Source organism: Ranitomeya variabilis, chromosome 5 (genome assembly GCF_051348905.1).
Source record: "Ranitomeya variabilis isolate aRanVar5 chromosome 5, aRanVar5.hap1, whole genome shotgun sequence".
Taxonomy (NCBI): domain Eukaryota; kingdom Metazoa; phylum Chordata; class Amphibia; order Anura; family Dendrobatidae; genus Ranitomeya; species Ranitomeya variabilis.
This window is the reverse complement of record NC_135236.1, coordinates 325,450,522-325,465,687: the sequence shown is the minus strand read 5'-3', so window position 1 is coordinate 325,465,687 and position 15,166 is coordinate 325,450,522. Positions and strand designations below refer to the sequence as shown.

The 15,166-nt window shown below is 45.5% G+C and overlaps 1 protein-coding gene across 6 annotated transcripts in view; it reads right to left on the bottom strand.

Moving 5' to 3' along the window:
• The window catches only part of CACNA2D1 (calcium voltage-gated channel auxiliary subunit alpha2delta 1), a 1,329,605-nt gene that overhangs the window by 429,242 nt on the left and 885,197 nt on the right, over positions 1–15,166 (bottom strand). The gene's annotated exons all lie outside the window — the stretch shown is intronic.

Genomic DNA, 15,166 nt, shown 5'->3' with positions numbered 1-15,166 from the left:
GCAAATTCTTCTGTTAGGATTAAATCAAAATCAGATACTGTAGAATAAATTAATAGAATAACAATGTCCAAGGCTTTTCAACCACACTGTTCTCATAATATAAATGACTGCATTCTTAAAAGATATGAGGGGTAACATGTCTCCCTGTGGAGAGTGACATGCCAAGCTAAATACAAAGGTAACATCAACCCCACAAATATGAACCCCACTTGCAACTTCTACAGGGCAAGTGGGAAGAGCCAGGCAATGCACCAGAATTGGCAAATCTAATAGATGCGCCTTTTCTGAGTGACTATGGGCTGCTACTTCTAGGCAATCCATGGCCCCTTACCAGCCTGAGAATACCAGTCCTCATTCAGCTGTCTGCTTTAGCTTGGTTGGTTGTCAAAATTGGGGGGGCACACAATTTTTTTATATTACGAATTTAAATAATTTAAAAAAATCAGAGTGGGGACCCCATTATTCTTGATAACCAGCCTTGCTGAAGCTGACAGCTGAGGGTTGTAGCCCCCAGTCATGAGTTTTGCCTGCCTGGTTATCAAATAAACAGGGGACCCTACGCAATTTTTTTAAAATTATTTATTTACAATGCGGGCGCAGGCTGATGAATACTCACATCAACTTCTCCTGCTCTCGCTGGTATTAGTGGCAGCAGGCATCAGCTGATGGGAGCAGTAGTCCCATCAGCCGACACCAGTGGCTGAAGGTAAACTTTAAACCTCGAATCACAGCCGCAGGCTCACGCTGTCATTTGACAGCATGGTAACAGCAGCATCACCAGCGGTGATGATTTTACCGCCGATCAGAAGCAGTATTTGCTGCGCTGTCATGCATATGACAGGTGACAAACATCCGGTGTTCGGGGGCCGAGCCTGAACAGTAACACGGACTTCCTGGTGAAGTCTATGTTTGGTGTCCGTGCTCGAACAGTATGGACGCTGAACTTTACTGGTCGGGTGGTTCGCCCATCTCTAGAAATAACATTATTTCAATCAGGTTTTAAATACTTTTTTAAAATCTGTGATATCAGTATAAACGGCATTTCAGATGTCTATGATAGTTAATCCAATGTCGGATCACAATGCACAGACTGGCCACACTTCTCCTGACCCGAGCGTGACAGTCTGTGCTGCCAGTCTGTGCACTGCGATCCAACATTGAACCGATTATCACAGACATCTGAAAGAGCCCTAAATCATGCAATTTTCATACTCGTCACTAGGCATAAGACTCCTACTTCTTGTTGGACACATGGACATTAGCAGTAAGTAACAGTCTCTGACCCAACAAAATTGTATTAAAGTATATAATGACCATACTCTAATCTGGGCAAAAGTCCTTGAGAAGGGAGAAGGAGGAAGTGATATATGACCTATGTCCTATGTTGTTTACTTTTCTTTGTAATCTTGTCTGTGATGATAATACTGCTGTAAAGTCTTTTGTACGGAACAGACAGTGTAAGCCTAGTAATAGGGCCTGGTGGCTTGTATGAAAATTACAACAGTTCTCATTTTTTTTATATGGTAGTATCAAATACTCAAAGAAAAAAAAAATTACAAAAACACATTGAACATAAAAAATCATTTTAAGTAGATCATTTTTTTTATCACACATTCAATTAAAAAGTACATATCCTTTAAAAAGAACTAATTTCTGTATTATATGTGCACCTTATTATTTTACTACAAATTATGCACTGTAATTTGTGGTTATATTTTATTTCAAACGTTCTATCTTCTTAAACTGCATACAATGAGCAGGGACTGTAGCCACATCATGATAGGATAAAAGTTTGTAGCATCTACTAAATCCACTGACTTCATTTTCTGACCCACTTGAGATAATAGCTTAAAAGGCAATGATCACATTGGGTATATATAACCTTGACATGATGCCATTAGTCAGCTATAGCAAAACTATTCCAGCAATGGTAGCATTACAACAACTTCCAAACTGTATCTCAGCAGCATAAAAGTTGATATACAACCTGCATGAAAACTGATCCCTGGAAACTATTCAGATGACCTGTTGGTAACATAAAAAGGGGTCAAGGCAGTTCACAGTTAAGTGCTTGAGACACCTGTTTGACCCCACAATTTCTCTATTTTACCTGGGCCCTAAAACCTTTAAGGAAACAAGTTACTAAATAAACTGAATAATAAACTCATTGTACAATTGAAAAGATTAATGACCAAGTTCTATATAAATTGATTTACTGACTTACTCTACAAGTACACAACAGATAAAGCCTGGAGTGTAAAATAATTTAAAGGAATATGGTCTCCTTATGTCATAAACAGAGTTAGGTGTTAAGAGACAGTTCAGAGTTAGTAACCATGAATAAATGACATGCTATGTTAATATATGTTTTAAAAAAGTGTCAAAAATACAATTCAAACTTTGACTCCACAGGCCACTTAAAGAAATTACAAGGCAATCTTCAATAGGCCACTAATAGAAAGTACAAAGCAGACCTCTACATGCAACTTATAAAAAGTACAAAGCAATCCTCCATTACCCACTTATAGAAAGTACAAAGACCTCCACAGGCTACTAACAGAAAGTACAAAGCATATCTCCATAGGCCTCTTATCGAAAGTACAAATTAGACCTCTACAGGCCACATAGAGAAAGTACAAAGTAGAGCTCCACAGGCCACTAACAGAAACACAAACACCTTGTTTTTCTTGTGAAATTCTCAATAAGTTTGATGTGTCACATGACCCTCTTCCCATTGGAAAAAATAAAATTGGATCCAAAATGTCCGACTTCAAAATGGCCGCCATGGTCACCACCCATATTGAAAAGTTTCCCCCCCATATACTAATGTGCCACAAACAGGAAGTTGATATCACCAACCATTCCCTGTTTATTTAGGTGTATCCATATACATGGCCCACCCTGTATACAAGATTCCTTCATAGGGCGTTGATCCAGAAAACTAGTTTGATTGTCATGTGTGGAGTCGGGAAGGAATTTTTTTCTCCAATGTGGAGCTTAGTGTCTGCCGCATGGGTTTTTTTGTCTTCCTCTTGATCAACATGTTAGGCTATTGGTTAAACTAGATGGACTTAAAGTCTTCCTTCAACCTTAAATACTATGTTACTATGCTACTATGTAACTACTGTAGTTGTATCCACGCTCTAGACAGACATTGACCATAGAGTGGTATTTATAATGAAGGGTCTTGAAATTATATTAATTAACAACTAAATTTTAACAATTTACCCAATTTACAAAAATTAGGAAAAACAGTTAAAAAAATCAGACTTTAGATCCCAAGCTAAAATCCTACAGGGAGAAAAGTATTACCGTCGTCCTTTGCAGGTGTTCCACTAGAGGCATCTTTTTCCAATTTTTTCTACTGTAAAGAATAGACCACTTCAAAATGAACCCACCTGAAGAAAGAACATGTTACTTCTTTTTTTAATTGCCTAATGGTTTCCAAACCCAGAAGCAGTTAAAAGAAGTAACAAAAGACTGAGTATGTGCACAGCAATTGCCATTTTTCTGGTGGGATCCAGGTGGAATGCACATTCCCCTAGAGGTCAATAAATGAGCAATCCTAGAAATAGTAAAAAAAAAAAGGAAAAACCAAGCAACACTGTGATAACGGTGGGTGCAGACCCCCAACAATATTACTTCAGTGACCACAAAGCAATTTTTGACTGACCTGAGAAATAAGAAAACAGCATCCCCCATTGGGTGAAAATGCAGAAGCTGTCTGTTAGGGGTCGAGTTCCCACCTCTGCACGGGGAATCTCGGGCCATCTCCGCTGCGGTCTCCCATTCTTCTCCTGCTGCAGTGGAGCCTGCTCAGCGGAGACGTCAGTCCCAGCGTCTCACTCAGTCTGACTCTGTACAGAGAGTCACTGTTGCTTTTCCTGCTTCTGCCATTGAAGTCAGTGCTGGGCAGCGGAGAGCAGACGCTTCTGGGACTAAGTCCTGCTTTTCTCGTTCTGAGCATTCCCAGAGTAAGATCTCTCAGTGGAGATCGAGGGTCACATGAACAGACACTGCAGCTAAGGCCAATGGTCCTTCAGGAAGGTCCTGTAGGTGCTCACGCTCTGTGGCAGCCTCTCATTGGTGCTTCTAGGAAGGTCCTGTATGTGCTGCAACTATTTAAGGCTCGCATGGCCGCACGGCCATGCTCTAGTATTGTTCTATGTTGTACTTTGCGCCAGTGTGGTCACGTATGATTGTGTTCAGGGACCTGGCTGAAATAAGGCCCTAGCATGCTGGCACCTCCGGCGAGGAGTTTTGTGTGCATGCATGACCACTGACTGCTCTCGTTTGGGTAGTTAGCCTGTGCCACTGTGAAGTTAAACAGGGCGCAGTGATTTGAGTTCACGGCTAGTGCTACTCTGTGAAGTAACAGAGGTAGCTCATACCGCCATTTAGTTCCGCCATTTGCTAGCAGCAGGTTCTCCTGCACGGTGGACCCTGGGCTGCGAACGCATACATTATAATAAAGTCTCTATATCCATTTGGTGTGTTCCGCTAACCCTAACATAATACTAGCGCCAGGGTCTGGCTAGTAAATGGCGGACATTCAGCAATCACTGCGGTATATCCAGCAGCTGGAGGGTAGGTTGGCAGCTCTCGAGAGCTCAACCTCAGCTGTGGATGTTACCGCAGTTGCTGTACAGGCTGCTAGCGTGGCTGCAGCAACCTTGTCCACTGCCACCCCTGTTCCGACATTATCTCGCCTTCCGCTGCCAGAGAAATTTTCTGGAGACAGCAAATCCTGTAGGGGATTCGTGAGTCAGTTCTCTATTCACCTCGAGCTCCTGGCTGCACGTTTTCCCACAGAGCGAGCTAAGGTGGGATTTATTGTGTCCTGTTATGGTTTCCAATGGCAAGGAAACATCAGAAGCATAGAATAAACGGACAAGCTCTCGGGTGATGGAAACTAGAGCTGACCGCGATGCTAAACCTACACACCACACTAGAAGTAGCCAGGGGGCATTCCTGTGTTGTCTCTAGATGCCGCGCGCCAGCCGGAGAACTAACTACCCCTGGTAGAAGAAAACACAGTCCTGGCTTGCCTCCAGAGAATGTCCCCACAGGAGATAACAGCCCCCCACATATAATAACGGTGAGAGCAGATGAAAAGACACACGTAGTATGAAAGCAGATTTAGCACAGAGAGGCCCGCTAACTAAATAGCAGAAAGATACAACAGAGGACTTCGCGGTCAGCTGCAAAACCCTTTCAAAACACCATCCTGAAATTACCTTAACTCATGTGACAACTCATGCCACTGGAGTGGTAATTTCAGCCCAACAAGAGCTTCCAGCTGCAGAGATTCACATAAGTGCAAACTGGACAAAACATACAAAAATAGACTTAAGGACTAAAGTGTCCAACTTAACTGAGCAGAAAACTGGGAGCAGGAACATGCAACAGAATCACTCTGGATACATTGATGGCCAGCATTAGAATGACTGAGGAGCAAGGTTAAATAGGATACTCCCACATCCTGATAGGAACAGGTGAACTGAGAAGGCAAAGCTTGCAGGACACCAGTACCACAAGAGACCACCGGGGGAGCCTGTTATGACCCCAATGGCGAGGGTCTCAGAGGAACAAGTAAGTCTGCGAAGTACAAAAATCCAGCTCATAGGGCAGTGGTAACTGGGTTGACCATATATCTACTCCTAACGCCAACACTAGAAGTAGCCGGGGAACATGCCTACGTTGGTCGCTAGATGTCTCGCGCCAGCCGGAGGACTAACTACCCCTAGAAGAGGAAAACAAAGACCTCTCTTGCCTCCAGAGAATAGACCCCATAAGTTGGATACAAGCCCCCCACAAATAATAACGGTGAGGTAAGAGGAAATGACAAACACAGAGATGAACTAGGTTTAGCAAAGAGAGGCCCACTTACTAATAGCAGAATGTAGTAAGATAACTTATATGGTCAACAAAAACCCTATCAAAAATCCACACTGGAAATTCAAGAACCCCCGAACCGTCTAACGGCCCGGGGGGAGAACTCCAGCCTCCCTAGAGCTTCCAGCAAGGTTAGGATACAGATTATGTACAAGCTGGACAAAAATGCAAACAAAAACAAATAGCAAAAAGCAAGAAAGCCGACTTAGCTTAATCTAGCAGGAACCAGGATCAGTAGACAAGAGCACAACAGATTAGCTCTGATTACAACATTGCCTGGCATTGAACTGAAGGTCCAGGGAGCTTATATAGCAACACCCCTGACCTAACGACCCAGGTGAGCATACAAGGGATGGCAGACATTCCCAGAGTCAAATCACTAGTAACCACTAGAGGGAGCCAAAAAGGTAAATTCACAACAGTACCCCCCCCCTTAGTGAGGGGTCACCGAACCCTCACCAAGACCACCAGGGCGATCAGGATGAGCGGTGTGAAAGGCACGAACCAAATCGGTCGCATGCACATCAGAGGCGACCACCCAGGAATTATCCTCCTGACCATAGCCCTTCCACTTGACCAGGTACTGAAGCCTCCACCTGGAGAGACGAGAATCTAAGATCTTCTCCACCACGTACTCCAACTCGCCCTCAACCAACACCGGAGCAGGAGGCTCAGCAGAAGGGACCACAGGCACAACGTACCGCCGCAACAAGGACCTATGAAATACGTTGTGAATGGCAAACGACACCGGAAGATCCAGGCGAAAGGATACAGGATTAAGGATTTCCAATATCTTGTAAGGACCAATGAAGCGAGGCTTAAATTTGGGAGAGGAGACCTTCATAGGAACAAATCGAGAAGACAGCCATACCAAATCCCCAACACGAAGTCGGGGACCCACACCACGGCGGCGGTTGGCAAAACGCTGAGCCTTCTCCTGTGACAACTTCAAGTTGTCCACCACATGACTCCAGATCCGCTGCAACCTATCCACCACAGAATCCACCCCAGGACAGTCAGACAGCTCCACATGTCCCGAGGAAAAACGAGGATGGAAACCAGAGTTGCAGAAAATTGGCGAAACCAAGGTGGCGGAACTAGCCCGATTATTAAGGGCAAATTCAGCCAACGGCAAGAAGGTCACCCAATCATCCTGATCAGAAGAGACAAAACACCTCAAATAAGCCTCCAGAGTCTGATTAGTTCGCTCCGTTTGTCCGTTAGTCTGGGGATGAAAAGCGGACGAAAACGACAAATCAATGCCCATCCTACCACAAAAGGATCGCCAGAACCTGGAAACAAACTGGGATCCCCTGTCCGACACAATATTCTCAGGAATGCCGTGCAAACGAACCACGTTCTGGAAGAACACAGGAACTGTCATGAATCCCCAATGGCTAGGGATAGCACAGGACAAGCAAAGTATAATAAATATCGGACGAGCTCTAGGGTGATGGAACCTGGGCTGACCGCTGCCCTACGCCTGACAAACGCAACTAGAGATAGCCAGGGAGCGTGCCTACGTTGGTTCTAGACGCCACGCACCAGCCTAAGAGCTAACTAGTACTGCAGAGAAAACAAAGACCTCACTTGCCTCCAGAGGAATTAACCCCAAAGATATAGTTGCCCCCCACATGTATTGACGGTGAAATGAGAGGAAGGCACATACATAGAGATGATGTATATAGCTTTAGCAAATAGAGGCCCGCTGAAAACTAGAAAGCAGAATGACACAAAAGGGGACTGAGCGGTCAGCAAAAAACCCTAATCAAAAAAACCATCCTGAGATTACAAGAACCCATGTGCCAACTCATGGCACATGGGGAGAACCTCAGTCCACTAGAGCAACCAGCTAACAAAGAGACATTCTAAGCAAGCTGGACAAAAAACCAAACAACTGAAAATCAGCACTTAGCTTATCCTGAAAGATCTGGGAGCAGGTAGGCAGGAACCAAACAGAGCACATCTGAACACATTGATAGCCGGCAAGGGAAATGACAGAGAGGCCAGGTAAAATAGGAAACACCCAGCCTCTGATGGACAGATGGAAACCAAAGGCCGCAACCCACCAAAGTCACCCAGTACCAGCAGTAACCACCAGAGGGAGCCCGCAAACAGAATCCACAACAGTACCCCCCCCTTGAGGAGGGGTCACCGAACCCTCACGAGAACCCCCAGGGCGATCAGGGTGAGCTCTATGGAAGGCGCGGACCAAATCAGTCGCATGAACATCGGAGGCGACCACCCAGGAATTGTCCTCCTGACCATAACCCTTCCACTTAACCAAATACTGGAGTTTGCGTCTGGAAACACGAGAATCCAAGATCTTTTCAACAACATACTCCAATTCTCCCTCCACCAGCACCGGAGCAGGAGGCTCGACCGAAGGAACAACAGGCACCTCATACCTCCGCAACAACGACCGATGGAACACATTATGAATAGCGAACGATGCTGGGAGATCCAAACGGAAAGATACAGGGTTAAGAATCTCCGAGATCCTATAAGGACCGATGAACCGAGGCTTGAACTTAGGAGAAGAGACCTTCATAGGGACAAAACGAGAAGACAACCACACCAAGTCCCCAACAAGAAGTCGGGGACCCACGCGGCGACGGCGATTAGCAAACTGCTGAGTCTTCTCCTGAGATAACTTCAAATTGTCCACCACCTGATTCCAAATGTGATGTAGCCTGTCCACCACCACGTCCACTCCAGGACAATCCGAAGACTCCACCTGACCAGAGGAAAAACGAGGATGAAACCCCGAATTACAAAAAAAAGGAGAGACCAACGTGGCCGAACTAGCCCGATTATTAAGAGCAAATTCGGCCAGTGGCAAAAAAGCAACCCAGTCATCCTGATCAGCAGAAACAAAACACCTCAAATAAGTTTCCAAGGTCTGATTAGTTCGCTCCATCTGGCCATTCGTCTGAGGATGGAATGCAGACGAGAAAGACAAATCAATGCCCATCTTGGCACAAAACGTCCGCCAAAATCTAGACACAAACTGGGATCCCCTGTCAGAAACGATATTCTCCGGAATCCCATGCAAACGAACCACGTTCTGAAAAAACAAAGGAACCAACTCAGAGGAGGAGGGCAACTTAGGCAAGGGCACCAAATGAACCATCTTAGAAAAGCGGTCACACACAACCCAGATAACGGACATTTTCTGTGAAACCGGGAGATCAGAAATAAAATCCATGGAAATGTGCGTCCAAGGCCTCTTCGGGATGGGCAAGGATAACAACAACCCACTAGCCCGTGAACAGCAAGGCTTAGCTCGAGCACACACTTCACAAGACTGCACAAAGGTACGCACATCCCTAGACAAGGAAGGCCACCAAAAAGACCTGGCCACCAAGTCTCTTGTACCAAATATTCCAGGATGACCAGCCAACACAGAAGAATGGACCTCGGAGATGACTCTACTGGTCCAATCATCCGGAACAAACAGTCTTTCTGGTGGACATCGATCCGGTTTATCCACCTGAAACTCCTGCAATGCGACGCGCGTCGCAAGTCTGGGGATACGGCGGACAATATTACCCCATCCCTAAGGATACCAGCAGGCCCAGTGTCTCCAGGAGAGTCAGGCACAAAACTCCTGGAAAGAGCATCTGCCTTCACATTCTTTGAACCTGGCAGGTATGAAACCACGAAATTGAAACGAGAAAAAAATAACGACCAACGAGCCTGTCTAGGATTCAAACGCCTGGCAGACTCAAGGTAAATGAGATTCTTGTGATCAGTCAAGACCACCACGCGATGTTTAGCACCCTCAAGCCAATGACGCCACTCCTCAAATGCCCACTTCATGGCCAAAAGCTCCCGATTACCCACATCATAATTGCGCTCGGCGGGCGAGAATTTTCTAGAGAAGAAAGCACATGGCTTCATCACCGAGCCATTAGAACTTCTCTGTGACAAAACCGCCCCCGCTCCAATCTCGGAAGCATCAACCTCCACCTGGAAAGGAAGTGAAACATCTGGTTGACACAACACAGGAGCAGAAGAAAACCGGTGCTTAAGTTCCCGAAAGGCCTCCACGGCCGCAGGAGTCCAATCAGCAACATCAGCACCCTTTTTAGTCAAATCAGTCAAAGGTTTAACAATACTGGAAAAATTAGCAATGAACCGACGATAAAAATTAGCAAACCCCAAGAACTTCTGAAGTCTCTTAACAGATGTAGGTTGTGTCCAGTCACAAATAGCCTGAACCTTAACGGGATCCATCTCAATAGTAGAAGGGGAAAAAATGTACCCCAAAAAAGAAATCTTCTGGACTCCGAAGAGACACTTTGAGCCCTTCACAAACAGAGAATTGGCCCGCAAAACCTGAAACACCTTCCTGACCTGTAGAACATGAGACTCCCAGTCATCAGAAAACACCAAAATATCATCCAAATACACAATCATAAACTTATCCAGATATTCACGGAAAATATTGTGCATAAGGGACTGAAAGACTGACGGAGCATTGGAGAGTCCAAAAGGCATTACCAAATACTCAAAATGACCCTCAGGCGTATTAAATGCGGTTTTCCACTCATCACCCTGTTTTATCCGCACCAGATTATACGCACCACAAAGATCTATTTTAGTGAACCACCTAGCCCCCTTAATGCGAGCAAACAAATCAGTAAATAATGGCAATGGATACTGGTATTTGACTGTAATCTTATTCAGAAGGCGATAATCTATACAAGGCCTCAGGGAACCATCTTTTTTTGCCACGAAAAAAAAACCTGCTCCCAGAGGGGACGAAGATGGACGAATATGTCCCTTTTCCAAGGACTCCTTAATATAATTCCGCATAGCAGTATGCTCTGGCAGTGACAGATTAAATAAACGACCCTTAGGGAACTTACTGCCAGGAATCAATTCTATAGCACAGTCACACTCTCTATGGGGAGGGAGCGAATTGAGCTTAGGCTCCTCAAAAACATCCCTATAATCCGACAAAAACGCAGGGATCTCCGAAGGAGTAGATGAAGCTATAGAAATCGGAGGTGCATCATCATGAACCCCGTGACATCCCCAGCTTAGCACAGACATTGTTTTCCAGTCCAGGACAGGATTATGAGTTTGTAACCATGGCAGACCAAGCACTAGTACATCATGTAAATTATACAGTACAAGGAAGCGAATCACCTCCTGATGAACGGGAGTCATGCGCATGGTCACTTGTGTCCAATACTGCAGTTTATTCATAGCCAATGGTGTAGAATCAATTCCTTTCAGAGGAATAGGAACTTCCAGAGGCTCTAGACTAAAACCGCAGCGTTTAGCAAATGACCAATCCATAAGACTCAGGGCAGCGCCTGAATCCACATAGGCATCGACGGAAATGGAAGACAGTGAAAAAATCAGAGTCACAGACAAAATGAACTTAGACTGCAGAGTATCAATGGCAAAAGATTTATCAACCCTTTTTGTGCGTTTAGAGCATGCTGATATAACATGAGCTGAATCACCACAATAAAAACACAAACCATTTTTCCGCCTATAATTTTGCCGTTCACTTCTGGACTGAATTCTATCACATTGCATAGTCTCAGGTGCCTGTTCAGAAGACACCGCCAACTGGTGCACGGGTTTGCGCTCCCGTAAACGCCGATCAATCTGAATGGCCATAGCCATAGACTCATTCAGACCTGTAGGCGCAGGGAACCCCACCATAATATCCTTAATGGCCTCAGAAAGACCATTTCTGAAGTTTGCAGCCAGGGCGCACTCATTCCACTGAGTAAGCACAGACCATTTCCGAAATTTCTGACAATATATTTCCGCTTCATCATGCCCCTGAGAAAGGGCCAATAAAGCCTTTTCAGCCTGAATCTCTAGGTTAGGTTCCTCATAGAGCAATCCCAATGCCAGAAAAAACGCATCCACACTGAGCAATGCAGGATCCCCTGGTGCCAATGCAAATGCCCAATTCTGAGGGTCGCCCCGTAGGAACGATATAACAATCTTGACCTGTTGAGCAGAGTCTCCAGAGGAGCGAGATTTCAAAGAGAGAAACAATTTACAATTGTTCCTGAAATTCAGGAAGGTAGATCTATCTCCAGAAAAAAACTCTGGAATAGGAATTCTAGGTTCAGACATGGGAGTGTGAACAACGAAATCCTGTATGTTTTGAACCTTTGCCGCGAGATTACTCAGGCTGGAAGCCAAACTCTGGACATCCATGATAAACAGCTAAGATCAGAGCCATTCAAGGGTTAAGAGGAGGTAAGAAGCAGCTAGACAGCAAAACTCTGAAGGAAAAAAAAAATAAAATTTTCCTTGAACACTTCTTTTCCTCCTGCTTCAGCCCAAACAATTAACACTTTGTGGTCCGGCTATACTGTCATGAATCCCCAATGGCTAGGGATAGCACAGGACAAGCAAAGTATAATAAATATCGGACGAGCTCTAGGGTGATGGAACCTGAGCTGACCGCTGCCCTACGCCTGACAAACGCAACTAGAGATAGCCAGGGAGCGTGCCTACGTTGGTTCTAGACGCCACGCACCAGCCTAAGAGCTAACTAGTACTGCAGAGAAAACAAAGACCTCACTTGCCTCCAGAGGAATTAACCCCAAAGATATAGTTGCCCCCCACATGTATTGACGGTGAAATGAGAGGAAGGCACATACATAGAGATGATGTATATAGCTTTAGCAAATAGAGGCCCGCTGAAAACTAGAAAGCAGAATGACACAAAAGGGGACTGAGCGGTCAGCAAAAAACCCTAATCAAAAAAACCATCCTGAGATTACAAGAACCCATGTGCCAACTCATGGCACATGGGGAGAACCTCAGTCCACTAGAGCAACCAGCAAACAAAGAGACATTCTAAGCAAGCTGGACAAAAAACCAAACAAATGAAAATCAGCACTTAGCTTATCCTGAAAGATCTGGGAGCAGGTAGGCAGGAACCAAACAGAGCACATCTGAACACATTGATAGCCGGCAAGGGAAATGACAGAGAGGCCAGGTAAAATAGGAAACACCCAGCCTCTGATGGACAGATGGAAACCAAAGGCCGCAACCCACCAAAGTCACCCAGTACCAGCAGTAACTACCAGAGGGAGCCCGCAAACAGAATCCACAACAAGGAACCAGATCAGAAGAGGAGGGCAGCTTAGGCAAAGGAACCAAATGGACCATCTTGGAGAAACGATCACATATCACCCAGATGACAGACATGCCCTGAGACACCGGAAGATCAGAAATGAAATCCATAGAGATGTGTGTCCAAGGTCTCTTCGGGACAGGCAAGGGCAAGAGCAACCCGCTGGCACGAGAACAGCAAGGCTTAGCTCGAGCACAAGTTCCACAGGACTGCACAAATGACCGCACATCCCTTGACAAGGAAGGCCACCAAAAGGACCTGGCCACCAGATCTCTGGTGCCAAAAATTCCCGGGTGCCCTGCCAACACTGAGGAATGAACCTCGGAAATGACTCTGCTGGTCCATTTAGCAGGCACAAACAATCTGTCAGATGGACAAGAGTCAGGCCTACCAGCCTGAAATCTCTGCAACACACGCCGCAGATCAGGAGAAATAGCTGACAAGATAACTCCTTCCTTAAGAATACCCACAGGTTCAGCGACTCCAGGAGCATCAGGCACAAAGCTCCTAGACAGAGCATCGGCCTTCACATTCTTAGAACCTGGTAAATACGAGACCACAAAGTCAAAATGGGAGAAAAACAATGACCAGCGGGCCTGTCTAGGATTCAGGCGTTTAGCAGACTCGAGATACATCAGATTTTTGTGATCAGTCAAGACCACCACACGATGCTTAGCACCCTCGAGCCAATGACGCCACTCCTCAAATGCCCACTTCATGGCCAACAACTCCCGATTGCCCACATCATAATTTCGCTCTGCCGGCGAAAACTTCCTGGAGAAAAAGGCACAAGGTCTCATAGTAGAGCAACCAGGGCCTCTCTGCGACAAAACGGCCCCTGCCCCAATCTCCGAAGCATCCACCTCCACCTGAAAGGGAAGTGAGGTGTCAGGTTGGCACAAAACAGGCGCCGAAGTAAACCGGCGTTTCAACTCCTGGAAAGCCTCCACGGCAGCAGGAGCCCAGTTAGCTACATCAGAGCCTTTCTTGGTCATATCCGTCAATGGTTTAACAACGCTAGAAAAATTTGCGATAAAACGACGGTAGAAGTTAGCAAAACCCAAGAACTTCTGAAGACTCTTAACTGACGAGGGTTGAGTCCAATCATGAATAGCTCGGACCTTGACTGGGTCCATCTCCACAGCAGAAGGGGAAAAAATGAACCCCAAAAAGGGAACCCTCTGTACACCAAAGAGACACTTTGAGCCTTTAACAAACAAAGAATTTTCACGCAAAATCTTAAAAACCATCCTGACCTGCTCCACATGCGAGTCCCAATCATCAGAAAAAACCAGAATATCATCCAGATAAACAATCAAAAATTTATCCAGATACTTCCGGAAAATGTCATGCATGAAGGACTGAAAAACTGAAGGTGCATTAGAGAGCCCAAATGGCATCACCAAGTACTCAAAATGACCTTCGGGCGTATTGAATGCGGTTTTCCATTCATCGCCTTGCTTAATGCGCACAAGGTTGTACGCACCACGAAGGTCTATCTTGGTGAACCACTTGGCACCTTTAATCCGGGCAAACAAGTCTGACAACAGCGGCAAAGGATACTGAAATTTGACAGTGATCTTGTTTAAAAGCCGATAGTCAATACAAGGCCTCAAAGATCCGTCCTTTTTGGCCACAAAAAAGAATCCCGCACCAAGAGGGGAAGAAGAAGGACGGATATGCCCCTTCTCAAGAGACTCCTTGATATATGAACGCATCGTGGTATGTTCAGGTACCGACAAATTAAACAGTCTCCCCTTAGGAAACTTACTGCCAGGAATCAAATCTATTGCACAGTCACATTCCCTATGAGGAGGCAGTGCACTGGACTTAGACTCGCTGAAGACATCCTGATAATCAGACAAATATGCCATAACTTCCGAAGGCGTAGAAGAAGCAATAGACAAGGGCAGGGAATCTCCATGAATTCCATGGCAGCCCCAACTTGACACCGACATTGCCTTCCAGTCCAAGACTGGATTATGGGTCTGTAACCATGGCAAACCCAAAACAACCAAATCATGCATCTTATGCAGAACAAGAAAACGTATCACCTCCCGATGTTCGGGAGTCATGCACATGGTAACCTGTGTCCAAAACTGCGGTTTATTTTTTGCCAAAGGCGTAGCATCAATACCCCTAAGAGGG